At 32.2% G+C, this 14221-nt stretch overlaps 1 protein-coding gene across 1 annotated transcript in view; it reads right to left on the bottom strand.

Annotated features, from left to right (window-relative positions):
• The window catches only part of LOC129948796 (rap1 GTPase-activating protein 1), a 215390-nt gene extending 207129 nt beyond the window's left edge, over positions 1-8261 (bottom strand). Inside the window, exon 1 of the mRNA XM_056059833.1 lies at positions 8005-8261. The gene's annotated coding sequence lies outside the window, so the exon portion shown is untranslated. The remainder of the gene's footprint in view (positions 1-8004) is intronic.
• Between the last annotated feature and the right edge of the window lie 5960 nt (positions 8262-14221).

The following is a 14221-nucleotide window of genomic DNA, read 5'->3' as shown; positions in this document are numbered from 1 at the left end:
TTCTGGTGGGTGCAGAACTTAATTGAGATAGTCATCAAATGGAGTTCCTTCAAACTTAAGCTTATATTGAATCAGCTTTTATGTCAGTTAGCCACATGTACCAGAAATTGTAGGATACCTTTAGAATTTTTTTGAAACAAAATGGCAGATTCAAAAGACATACGTTTTTCGCATCAGATAACCCAGCTGTCAAAAAATTGGTAATGTCCTACGCACAAATATGTCGAAATGAAAACAGAAATTCATATTTGACAAGTAAAGGGATACTGGATTTGTCATTTTGTTTAAAATTTTGACGGAATTGTCAACTTTTAACAAAAATGTCAGTTTCAGACAACATATGTTTTAAGTATTTGGGTGGTCAGCTAACTAACTAAGTCAATAAAAACGTACTTGTTTCACTATATGAGGTGATCATATTTTATTCTTTCGAGACTAGAAGTTCTTTGATTTATTCATTTGCATAATTTCAGCCGAGTTTTTTTATGAAAATATTAGTTCTCAAATTGGAAAAGGAATAAGCACTTCTATAATGAACTTGAGCTTGTGGCATGAGTATTTTTGTAGACAATAATGTTTTAGTACTTTTTATTTGAGTCAAAGGTTAGCTTAATATTTGAAGCTAATGACGTCTAGAGAAAATAACTAATTGGCTTGGTTTTATTTTGCCTAATTTATATGAAGTCTCTTGTGTCATTTGAGTTTACTAATTGTTATAAAAATTGTAAGACATTTACGAAAACTTTTCTACTGATAGATTTGATAATATCATAAGAATAAGAGTGTTGAGACAAGACAAGGATATTAATTTGAAGGCAACTGCATTCCTTGGACGTAAACTTAGACCAATACAATGAGTTTTTTTTTTCAGATGTCAATAATTTCAAATTTGGGACTTCACATCACTATACTCTGCCTTCAAAAGTCACAAGTTTTATTTTGTATTGTGAAGAAATATTTTTCTATTCCTTTTCCAATTTAACAAGGAAATCTATTTTCTTCAAACATTAAATGTAATTGTGAACAAAATAAATAAATAACAGCCTAGTAAAGTTCAGCATTCATTTGAGTGAAAAAAACATGATCAGCTGTAATTTTGACGTAAGTAAACTTGACTCTTCGGGTGATTGTTGGTCCCGTACGCATAGATAGAGAATGGAGGAGAAGATATAACGACGAACTGTACAGCTGTACAGCGACACTGACCTAGTTAGCAGAATTAAAGTCCAACGGCTTAGATGGCTAGGACATGTAGAGCGGATGGACATCAACGCTCCAGCCCGGAAAGTCTTCGAATCCAATCCCGAGGGACGGCGCAGTAGAGGAAGACCGCGACTCAGGTGGCGCACCCAGATGGGAGAGGACCTCAACCAACTTGGCGTGCGAAACTGGAGACAGCTAGCTAGGGACCGAGCTGGCTGGAGACGCATGTTGGTTGAGGCCCAGGTCCGCCCTGGACTGTAGCGCCACCTTGTAAGTAAGTAAGTAAATCCATTATTTTAATTCAGCATCCATCGCTATACAATTTCAACTGTAAAATAAACAGGCCTAACATTTTAAACATTTTTTAAAAAAAGTTAAGATGAATTCTGATTCTGAGTTTTTGACATTTGAAATTATAGATGGATCTGTTCCCCCAGTTTGTACATGTTTTTTATTCACGATTTATTACTGATTAGACGTGTTCAGATTTAGAGTTTTAAATTAAGAGATCTGTTCCGTGAAAAAAGGTTTGTTTGCTTTTTTTTTTAAATCACTGTTTTAACATATTCAGATACTTTTATTTAGCATCTGAACACGTCTAAACAGTAATCGTAAAAAAGCAAACAAACCTAATTTCAGGGAACTGATCTTTTAATTTGAAATGTCAGTAAAGTAAGTAAACTTGACTTAATAGTTAGGGAGATTTTTCTTGACTTACTTTTCAGTCAACTTTCCAATAAAGTTGCCTTCATTTGAAGGTAATTTTTGACAGCTGGCCAATCAGATGCTAGAAACTTAGATTAGGTCGTCTGAACCTATCGAATGTTACAATAATCTATAACTGTTCTAGTTTTCAGAAAACAGATAGAATAACTACGTTTCTGAAAGTGATATCAATTTCGAATACACTTAAAATCAGTTTAAATACAATTAAAATCAGTTTTTTAAATGTCAATTTTGTACGATTATCAAAATAAACTATAATTACAAAATACATATGTAAGTATTTATAAACTTTATAAGCTTTTCAAAATGTCTTCTAATAATTGATTAACTTCTTCGAAATTCTATCACACTAAAAAGAACACCGTTTCTTTTTCTCACACGACTTCCACAACGACGAAGGGTATGTATAAGCTGAAGTCAGCAAGAATAAAAGAAGTAATCTTAAAGCAATAAACGAACCGAAAAGAAGTCGTGAAAAAAAGACCTTACGAAAATCCATAAGAACGAATTTGTAAAGTTCTGTATTATGGGCTATGGTTAGCGATATTATTGCTCTTTATCCAAAAGCGAAGCTGAGCAAGTTGATATTATGTAAAAAAAAATGTTAAAATGAATGTGAAAATAGGTCACTAAAAGGATGAACATGAAAATAGAATAAAACTTTTGCAGATTTTGAGATTTTGCGCTCTCCAATCATCATGTTCGCCCTAATTTCTATTTTTTCGTTCTTGTCGTTTTTTAAATGTTGAAATTAATGCATTTCATTTCCCTAAGTGAAAACTATACTTACTGTTGTACCTATTTATAGTTAAATTAAAATTTAGTTCACCTAAATATAAAATCTTCTTCAATGCATTTAATTGTGCCAAGTATCGTTTATCATTCATTACAGGAATGACAATTAATTGCTTTGGAGGGAAAAATTGGAGTAAGACAGTAATGGAAGTAGGTGGAATATTTAAATTCATAGTTGTAATCTATTAATTTTTATTAAGCCGAATTCGAGTTAAGACAATTTTGATGATATGAAAAATGAGGTTGGGTCTTTCGAGTACACTAATTGACTGGAAAATCTATAAGAAGGCGTCTCATAAAAAAATAATTTTTGCATAAATAAACAACTTTTTACATTTATACGATTCTGCAGTTGCAACTTATTTAGATGTTCTTGAGTTCTGAACATTAATTTTGTACGTAACAGAAAATTTTAGAGAAATATCAACAAATTTAGGTTTTTCCATGTTTTGAGTCTTGGATAAACTATAAAGCAATAGACAGCTTCCGACGACGAAAAGACTTGAAGGCAAAGCAAGTCATTAATATCAGATTGGATAGCTGCTAATTAAGGAACATTTATTGGAAAGTTGACTGGAAATTAAGTGAAGAAAAATCTCCCTAACTATCAAGTGAATTATACTTATGTCAAAATGACAGCTAATCATAATTTTTCATTTAACTGAACTTTATTACTCTGAAATTAATTTATTTTCTGCACAATTCTAATAATTGATGTTTTATGTAAAACGGTTCCTTATAAAATTGAAAAAGGAAGAAGTAGCATTTCTTTAAAATACATACTACAAGTTGGATTTGTAGCTTGTCTGAGGTGAAGTGTTTTGTAGACAATTGTGTTTTTGGTAGCACGATCAGTCTAAAGTAGAAGTTTTACTTATGTGTATAGGAAAAATTAGGTTTTCCCTTGGCTTTTTCTGGTCACTTTGATCGTGGCAATGAAAGTTGACTGGAAAGTAAGTCAAACAAAATCTCAATTACTATTCAGTCAATTATACTTATGTCAAAATGACAGCTAATCATAATTTTTCATTCAACTAAATGCTGAACTTTACTACTCTAAAATTAATTCATTTTCTGCACAATTCTATTTGATGTTTTATGTAAAAGAGTTCCTTGCAAAATTAGAAAAGAAAATTTCTTTAAATAAAAAAATAAAAATCAAGATGGACTGAGGAGTGTTTTGTAGACAATTATGTTTTTTGTTGTTTTTGTACGATCAATTAAAGGTAGAAGTTTGTGAAGTAAAGTTCCGCGAGTTTGAAGTTTATAAAACTTGAAAAAGTAACTATTTGTCTACATAGTCTCTTATGTTGTCTTAACCTGCCTAATCTAGAGTTTCGAACATTAATTTTGTATGTAACTGCAGATATTCCGACAAATGTGAAGACAATGAGGTTTCTGCATATTTTAAGTCTAAGAAATGAGCAGGCTTAGACGAACGTAACGTACTTGAAGGTATGGCAAGTTTTTAGTATCTGATTTGCCTTCCAATTAAGAACATTTTATTGGAATGAAAGTCAAGAAAAATCTCTTCTAGTGTCAAGTCAAGTTTGCTTATGTCAAAATATCAGCTGTTCATATTTTTCCATTTAACTGGCAACTAAACTTCATAATCCTGTGATTTATTTATTAAGTGCACCATTTTACGTAAAATTTTGTGTTAAAGAATCCCGATATTATTTAAAAATGAATAAGAACTTTTTAAGAATACAAAACATAATTAATGATGGACTTGTAACTTGTGTAGGTACTTTTTTGTACTTGTGTGAATAAAAGATAGACAAGGAAAGTTTCAAGTTTAAAGTAAATGACATCTGAAAAATTAAAAAGCTGACTTGAAAATTGAGACGAAAATTGATGAACAATAAATGAACATTAGAAAACACGTGTATGATAAAATGGAGGGAGTGGGGGTGGTAGTGGTTATTATTGGGGGCTTTCGAAAATAAAATTTCCCAGGTTATTTGTTCCATCTTCGAAAACATTGGTTAGTCAACGGGATTTTGCAGATGGCAATACAATTATAAATTTTCTTAGGTTTTAAGAGAACTTAGTTCGAAATCGACCTCAAAATCAATAAATAATTTTAGGTTCTTGAGGTAAAACCTTTTCTAAGGAAAAATAATATAACATTATTTAAGGCTTTTAAGGGTTCTGTTAATTAATGAAATAGTTTGTTTGTCAATAAATCTTTAAAAATTTCCATTATCTTATTTATTTAAATAAAAAATCCTTATTAGTTTCGAGTCCTCCCCTTCCATACATAAACCCTCACAGGACGGTCAAGCATTTATTGTCTTCTAACGAATTCATAATCTTCAAGTTTTTAAATCATACTAAGAAAATACAAAACTAATGTTGAAAACGGCCATTTCTGAGTCTCAGTAAATAAAGCTTAAATGGGAGTTTAGATTTGTGATGAGCACCAACAATTACATTTAAATTGAATTATTTAAAACCACACAGGAATTGCATTCAAGGTTTTTCAAAACTTCAGAGAGATTCAAATAAATACCCAAAACTGATGGGAATTCACGAAAACTAAGAAAGCTACTGAAATGATTTAAACTGTATCTAGACGATTAAGACTTGTACTTTGTAAAATCACGAACTTTTTAAGAACTACGTTGCCTTTCACCTTTAAAACCCTAAAAAAAAAGTATTATGTACTTTTTTTACATTTCCAAAGAGGGATATTTCAAAAACTTAAAATTTTGTGGTTTGTGTACAAACAAAAATAAAACTTAATTTTGTTTACCATAAAATTTGTTTACATAAACATACATATCAAGAATTCACGTTTTGGAGACCTTGACTCTTCAAAAAACGTTAGATTTGAACTTACAAAGAAAAGTCAAAAATTGTAGGTACTTCCAAATTTAGTCTATAAGAAAAATTCGGAGGAAAATTTTACTACTGATAGCTCCAAACTTAGTACACCTTATAAGTTTAAAAAATTATTTAATTTATATCAAAAGTACCCTTGGCACCATGTCGGTAAGTGCGTTGAACAGTCATGCCAGAGGTCTTGGGTTTGATCCCTGCCTATGTCATGCAAAGGGATTGACAAAATTCTTCAAGAGTATTTCTTGACATGAAAAGTGTTTTCTCAAATAAGCTGTTCGGATTCGGCTTAAAACTGTAGGTCCCCTCCATCCCTGACAACAGTATTCGCACACAGGAATGGTTGAGAGTTGTAAGTCACTAGGGTTAGTTCTCAACGGACTGTTGCGCCACCTAATTTAATTTATTTTATTTACATATATCAGAAGGTATAACCTTTAGCACCCACATCTTGAAACCTTAGCAAACCTGTGATAAAAAATCTTATGCTAAGCCTATGAAATATCAAATACAACCAAAGCTCAATTAAACCTCCCGAAGTGTCTAAAAAGTCTATAAGAACCTATAATCTTTTCATATAAAACTATAACAATCAAAGAACACAGCAGACCTTGAAGTCATATACTCGTACATAGGTATGTAGGTAATACCTAAGTACATCAAAGGTAGGTTGGTGCCTTAATAAATTATCTTTATTAATTTTGTTTAAAAAAAGAAACCAGCTTTTGTAGGTATATGAAGGTACATACGTAACTTTATAAATTGTTAGTTGATCTGATTCAAGGCTAAGTAAAAGTTGTAGATCTAGAAAATTTAAACACTTATCTATCTACCAAAAACTCAATTTACCTTTATGTCTTGATAGAGACCTAGGTGGTAGGTTTCCATACCTAGGTTGGTACTTATTCAAATTCTTTTAAACAATAAGAAAATTTACGCTTCGAAAATCCACATAATATAAGTTAGGTATATAAAACATAGATAGCTAATGACCCTAAAACAAAACCAACCTAACAAAATGTAACGCATTTAAGTTGTAGGTAACCGTAATACCTACCTACCTTTTGTATTAAATGGAATATATTTTTACAGTTTACCACCGGAAAGCAAAGTTCAACAGTATCACTGAACTGTCTTTCTGTCGTTTGACGTCTTTAAAAAAAAATCAAGAATTAAAGATAATCAATTCATAAATCCGCTTGTTCAGTGAGACAGACAGGGCGATAAAAATAGCCCACAGCTCAGAGCTCACAGCCCATCAGAGGTATGTACATAGGTATCTGTAGTAGGTTGGTAAGGTCTGGGTCTTATGGGAGTAGTTATGTAGGTATGCTTTCCTGCTTCCTCAAGAAAGAAAAATAAAAATAATAATCTGCATGCCATGTGAACTGTGGAGTGAAGTGAGTAGTATGCACGCCACAATGACGACCACGACGACGACGAACGTCGACGATGAGCTTCAACTCAACTCAACCAAGTGGTAATGACCTATCAGCCCCCAGAGAGAGATACAAAGCCATGGTGAACACAAAACAAAATATAAGAAGACTACATATAAAATGATGATGATGGTAATGATGATGATGATGATGTACAATAAAACAGAAATGAGATGTTTTGAACGTCACAATCCACGAAAACCAAAGTGAAAACGATTAAAGTGGAAAATAATCCAATTCGAGCAACACCAAAAAAAAAGGCTGCTGCACTATTTTTGGGAAGGGAGCAATGGGTTGGGGAGCGCGTAATCCAGCCGCGATACTCGCACTCGCTCAAGTGAAACTGTTTACACGCTAGCTCCACTTTGTTTACGTCTTAATACTTTTATAGAAGCTACAACTTTGCTATGAATGCCTTAAGACAAAAACAATACCGGCGGGTGGTGGCGGTAGTGGTAAAAGCGTATTAGAAGAAGGAGGAGGGAAAATAATATCTACAGATAATCACTTCAAATCACTGTCAGCACTTTTAGCACATTTTTCTTAGATAGGTAAGATTTTATTTGTTTCTTTGTTGCACGGCACGGCACTGCACCTTTTAATTGCTTCGATTCGACAAATTTAAAATAACAATGATTCGACGTTGAAGTCGATACCGCCTTCACTATATTTTACTTTGCTTTGCTTTGGTTTGCCTTCAATGGTTGTATATTTTGTTGTTGTTGTTGTTTGTAATCATTATTTTCATTGTTTCACTTCGCTTAACGGTGATTATTTTTTTTATTTATTTATTAACACTGATTTCTCCTTTTGGTAATAATTTCGTATTCCGGTTACGAATTATTGGCGAAACTTCAAATTAAATTTAAAAAACAAAACAAAACTCACAAAACATAAAAATGCACGTGACGGTTAGACTAATGATGCGACTTGAATTGAAGGAATACAAATTCCCTCGATGCGTTGGCGTCAAATTTATTTTTTTTCTTTAACTTACTGTTATTGCATTTTTAACGAACTTTTCTTCAGTTCAAAATTGCATCTTTTTCTTTTAATGCAAAATTCAAAAATTACTGAATTCTTAGATAGGTTTGTAATAAATTTGTTGTTTTTTTAATTATTCCGGTACCGAAATCCGAAGTCGAGTTCACTTGTCGTTTTTGATGCGACGAAAGTTGACGTTGATGCGAGCGCGGAGCGTACCACACAATTCACATAACCGAGTTGAAACCTAACTGTTGAGTAAAAGATTTCCGAAGTCTGAACAAGTTGCTTTTGCCTTTGCTTAGCGCTAGCGGTTCGGTTCGCTTGTCATCGCCGCCGCCGCCGCTCCGCTCGTTCTCGTTTTCGTTGTTGCTGTTGGTCTTGGTTGTTGTCGTTGTCGGTTGTCGGCAGCTTGGCTGCTGCTTTAGCTCGTGGGCTCTTCTCGTTCCACAGAAACAAAAATCAAAGCAAAAGCGCACTCTCCGCTCCGGTCCGAAGCGAGCGAACTCTTTTAGTGCGCAGAATATCCCACAATTTTCATCCCAATTCCACACAAAATAATGCATAAAAAAAGCATAAAACGGAGGAAGAATAAACTCAAGAGAGTGCCGTTGGAGTGGTACTTAAGAAAGGCAAGGAAAAATGTAAACAAACAAACACCGTTGAACAATAAAACCAACAACAATAACAAAACAAGGGACTCATTTGAGAGGGAGAGAGGTTATCGTTTGCGTTACGTCTTTCGGGCTTCGGCAATTCGGCATCGACACTCCACTCGACAGACTGTGCCCCACTTGAGATGTTTTTAGAATTTGAGTGAAATATGAGATTGTGGATCGCACTCAAGAAAAATGGGGGGAAATTCGTTGTGTTGTGTGGGGAATTTTATTTTCTGGAAAAATTTAATTTTAGTTCTGTTTGATTTTGTATTTTTTTAAGGGAATCTTATAAGCGTGGAGAATAAGGGCAAGTTATAGCTTTTATTGGTTGTCATAATTGAAGCCAAAACCAATCATTGGATTTTTTTGACAGGCCGGTTAAGGACAATATCTGTCATTGAAAAAATGTCCCTAAATTTAAAAAACATTTTAGGTTGGAGTTGATCAAAAATTCGCTGTTCAGTGAGAGCAATGTCATTATTTGAAAACTTAAATTCAAGTACTTGGCTTAATTAAGTATTTCCTTAAGTAAGAGAATTGTGTTACTTATAAGGTTTATTTTGATACCAAAAACAATAAACAAAACACATTTAATTTAAACGCTTGAATTTCAATGATGAAAACCAATAATAGCTTTAACTGATCATTAAATTAAAAAATATGTGTGAAGAAGGTTAATAATTTATATCTTATGAGTTGTTCTATCCTTGTCAATTATTAGTTTTCATTTAAACATGAAAAGAGACCGGATACAATATAGTCAATTTAACATTAGAAATAAAGCTAATTTAATTGCTAGGTGTGCTAAGTGTGCTTCTCCTGCTAGAAACATAAACTGGCCTAATGTTTAAGGAACACGCAAAATTGAACAAGCCAACCATCTGACAATACAATTTTTTTAGGACAAAATCTGCTAACTATGAAAGAGGCAATTTTTTGATGGAAAGTCTTAAGCTATATTGACAGCAATTTTCAGAGTAGAATTGACTATGACATCATGGATGTACGAACTTTCCGAGGAGCTAACATCGACTTGGACTTCCGCTGTCAGACAGGAAGATCCATTCAACATAGACGACGAAAACCAACAATCCCGTCCACCCGACTTAGACGAAGTAAAGATTGCCAGATCTAAGCTGTAGTCTAATAAAACCTCTGGAGTGGATGGCTTGAACGCCGGCTTTAAAGCAGCTGGAGATAATTTGGTTAGGAGCATACACCAACTTATCTGTAAGATATGTTCCTAAGAAAGCATGCCCGATGAATGGAACCTCAGTTCCATTGACATTGACATAATCGAAAGAACTCAGCGGGCAAAACAAAGTACATGCTGTCGTTAAGAAAGGACATACAACACCGACGTCTTGGTCAAAACGTCACCATCGACAGACGTAACTTTGAGGTAGTCAAGGACTTCGTCTACCTAGGCTCCGTTGTAAACGCAGAAAACAACACCAGCGCAGAGATCAAACGCAGAATAACTCTTGCTAAGCGCTGTTTCTTTGGACTAAGTAAGCAATTGAGTATGGTAAGGTACTCTCTCGAGGGACCAAAGTGTTGCTATATAAGACCCTTATCATTCCCGTTCTGCTATACGGTCCAGAAGCATGGACTATGACAAAAGCGGATGAAAGAACCTTGGGTTCGTTCGAGAGAAAAGTTCTTCGTGTGATCTACGGTCCCGTATGCATCGAAGGGGAGTGGAGGAAACGGCGAGCTTTACGGGCTGTACATCGACGTATACTTAGCCAGAAGGGTAAAAGTAGAACGACTAAGATGGCTGGGTCACGTAGAGCGCATGGTGACCCAATGCTCCGGCCCGAAAAGACTTCGAATTCACACCCACAAGACAGCGCAGTAGAGGAAGACCGCGGATCAGGTGCCGCGCACAAGTGGAAAGTGACCTCAACCAACTTGGAGCGCGAAACTGGGGACATCTAGCAATGGACCGAGCTAGTTGGAGAAGTTTGTTGGGCACCCAGTCCAAGTTACAAGTTTCCAGATTATAAGTCTTAAGTAGCTATTGCTCTTCACAAAAGGAGTAAGTTAAAAAACACTGCAAAAATTCTCTAGATACATGCTCTTCAAAAGTATCAACAATCTTCCCTACTGAAATGTCATAGTAATAATTTTGTTTTTGCGGTCTTTTAGACGACGGCATATTTCTTAAATTGTTGACATCTTTTGAAGTCATTTGAAAATATCTTACGAATACATACGTTTACATATTTTATTAGAAACTAAACACTGAAAAAAAGTGATCAATACCGTTCCAAAATTTTAACTAGATTTCATAAATTCGACAATTTTTAAATGAAAAGTATTTGACTATATTATCTGCTCATTGGCAGTTAAGGTTAACTTAATCTTCAATTTACTTATATACTGTTTTCAAATTTATTATCAAAAATTACAAGTTTGTGGACGTATAAGGCCTAAGTCGGTATTGCACTTTACAAGAGGAGTACATGATACTCGTACAAAATGCAAGAGCTTGAGTAAAATTTTAAGAAAGTCATTTGATTGTCAATACTGAAGACTTTACAAAACATAAACTTAGGTAATTATCATAAGAAAGAAAAGTTCAGTACTAAAACCACTGTAAAAATTCTGTTCATGCATATACATTATACATATCTTTAAAAGTATTAACTAGCTTGAACATTTTTTGAAAATATTGTGTGTCTATTTCCGTATTTTTTTTTACTGTTTTGATCTAGCAATTTTTAAACATACACATATAAAATACATCTGTTAAAATTATTAAGAAGAAAATAAAAAACATAACATTTGATGGTAGTGCTCTTAACAACCCTTTTAACAGACTTTGTAAAATAAATATAGGAAAAAGCATCGCACAATCCTTGAAAACTACTAAGCCGTGAAAAAGCTTTGTTGGATTTTTACGATATTTTTGATATAAGACTCATTTCAAGCATTCTCAACGTTATTAGCAAAATAAACAGAAAGCTTTTAAGAAACCACTGCAAAAGTTCCATTTTCTCAATTCTATTTGTATAAATATTTATACTGTTTCCAAGTTTCAAATTTTTAATGTATTTAGAGAAAAATTAAACATTTCAGGAATTAGTAAACAAAATAAAAAACATCGTTTTCAAGACGAAAATCTTTTAAGCTTAATTAAGCAAAAACATATTTTGTTTGCTTATTATGCTAACCGTTTTTTCAAATTTATTAATCAAATGTTTTTTTTTAGGAAAGACTTGAATGAGATAAAGCGTTTTCCAATAACTACTTTTTCGAAAAAGTGGCTAACTCACATAGTTATCTTTCATTTTTGATAACCGAAATTTCTAGGCTGCGATTTAATTTGTATTATTTTAACGGCTCTTATTTTAAACAAATTCTTCTAAGAACTCATTAAAAATCTGCTTTAAAACAAAAAACTTCTTTTCTTAAAGAGCTGTCTGAGTTAGATAAGCGTTAAAGTACAACTTTAATAATCTTATTATATTAACTAAAATGATGGATCCTATTTTAATATAACCCAAAAATAAATAAATTGTTGTATATAAATAAGTGCCTAATTGAAGAAATGTCTATATAAAATTAAGCGTATTTTTGTATAACTACCTAACCAGCATTAGAGCTCATTAAAACATGACATTAAAGTTTAGTTTAGTTTATTCATTAAACAAAGTTATGTACTTTAGTGATTACTAGATAATATAATACATACAATTTAAAATTTCAAACATTACCACCAGCAAAGTTATTCAGAATTACCAATAAATTTGATTTAAATAAATATCTATACTAACATTAAAATCAATAATGTTCCAAAAAGTATTTGTTTCTCTTAAGCACCTGGATATTGGTTCATTGGAAGCATACACAGTTCTATGACATGGAAAATTAAAAAACGGTTGGTTTCGAAGCAACCTCGCAGGAACATTAATCCCAATTAGAGCTAAAATTTGTGAACAATCAATGTAATCTGCTACTATGTCACGAATAAACATAACCTATTTATACTTTCCACGAATGTTAAGAGCCAAAATACCGAGTAGTTTACACCTCGTTTTATAGGTAGGAAGATCTATGTCCCATTGAAGTTTTCATATAACTTTCGTAAATCGTTTTTGGATATTTTCGATTTTAAATGAATGAAGAAAATATGAAGGATTCCAAATTACATTACAATATTCAAGATTAGACATGGCTAACAAAATCTAAATAACATAATGCGTACGAGTATATTAACCTAACCTTTACACATTTTAATTGCTAAAATGATAATTTTAGTTATCAAATTATTTTAGAACAATGTTGTCCAGCAAAGTATGGTCTAACTATTTATTGTGTACGACTCCCTACATATAAAATAATTCCCAGATTCCAAAAGTTTTCTAAATATGCCATAGAAACAGCTAAAACACAAAGTTTAGAGGGTTTTTGCTACATTTCACGCAGAAATGTAAGAAATTGTTTTGAAACGTAGGTTTTTTTCCAAAAATAAAATATACGTCTTTTGTATCCATTTATATTTATGCTAAGAACGCTAAAAAATTCGAAAATCTAGAAAGTGAGAGAGGATCTGATATGAAGAAATGCCAGGCTTTTTTGAAAAAGTTTTTCGAACTCTATTTTCGGGAGTCTATTATTACTGTCGCTATCAGTCTGCTTACTCGTATTATGATCTTAAAGGAGTCAACAAAACTTAAACATTTTAAAGAGAAAAATGTTTGGTTCTTCAATTTAAGTAAATATTTGCATCTATGTACATAATTCAACTAAAAAATTAAATTGAAAGAAATTATGGTAAATAAATAAGTAGGGAAGAAAAGTTTCTGTAGCACTCACAAATTACACGTTTCAGAACCTCTTTTCACTTCAAATCTCAAGTGATTCAAAGCTTTTATATCAATAGGTATGAAACGTTTATAATGTTTTTCAATTAACAATAAGTTTAACAGAAGTTTCAATTTTGCTGTTTTTGGGACATTTATATTATTGAAATTCGTGTTTAATCTCAGTTCTAGAACATACAAAGCAAATTCACTTCAAAACTTGATTTATTAATTTTTTTTAAATCTTTTAAGATCTTTTGTATTCAACAGAAAACTAATTTTGAAATTAATAAAATACACGACTAGGTCACTAGAACTTTCTAATTTCTTCCAAAAAATCTGTTTAAAAATATTTCCTATATTTTAAGATTTAAAAATATACCTGCAAAATAAGTTTTCCTCAAAAATTTAAATGCCATTTTATTTTTCAAAAAATTTAGATTAACTAATTTTTGTTTGAAAATCATTTTAAATTTCAAATTTTGTCTTAAAAATAGTTTTGGTAAGCACTAAATAAAGAGCTTATAAATATAAATACATGTACATTTTACATCTTAATTTAGTGAAACAAAATTAATATTTTTCTTAAAATAAAAAAAAAATGTTTGATCATACAACATCATCATCAATTTGATCATTTGATCATCAACAAGAACTTGCATAGAAGGAGAAGATAATTTAAATAAGTCCATTAGTTCTTGAGAAAATTTAAAAACAAAAATAAAGGTTTTTAGGGGGTACTCTTCTGGAGTAATGCCAA

Source organism: Eupeodes corollae, chromosome 3 (genome assembly GCF_945859685.1).
Source record: "Eupeodes corollae chromosome 3, idEupCoro1.1, whole genome shotgun sequence".
Taxonomy (NCBI): Eukaryota; Metazoa; Arthropoda; class Insecta; order Diptera; family Syrphidae; genus Eupeodes; species Eupeodes corollae.
The sequence above is the reverse complement of the archived record's forward strand: the minus strand, read 5'-3'. Positions and strand labels throughout refer to the sequence as shown.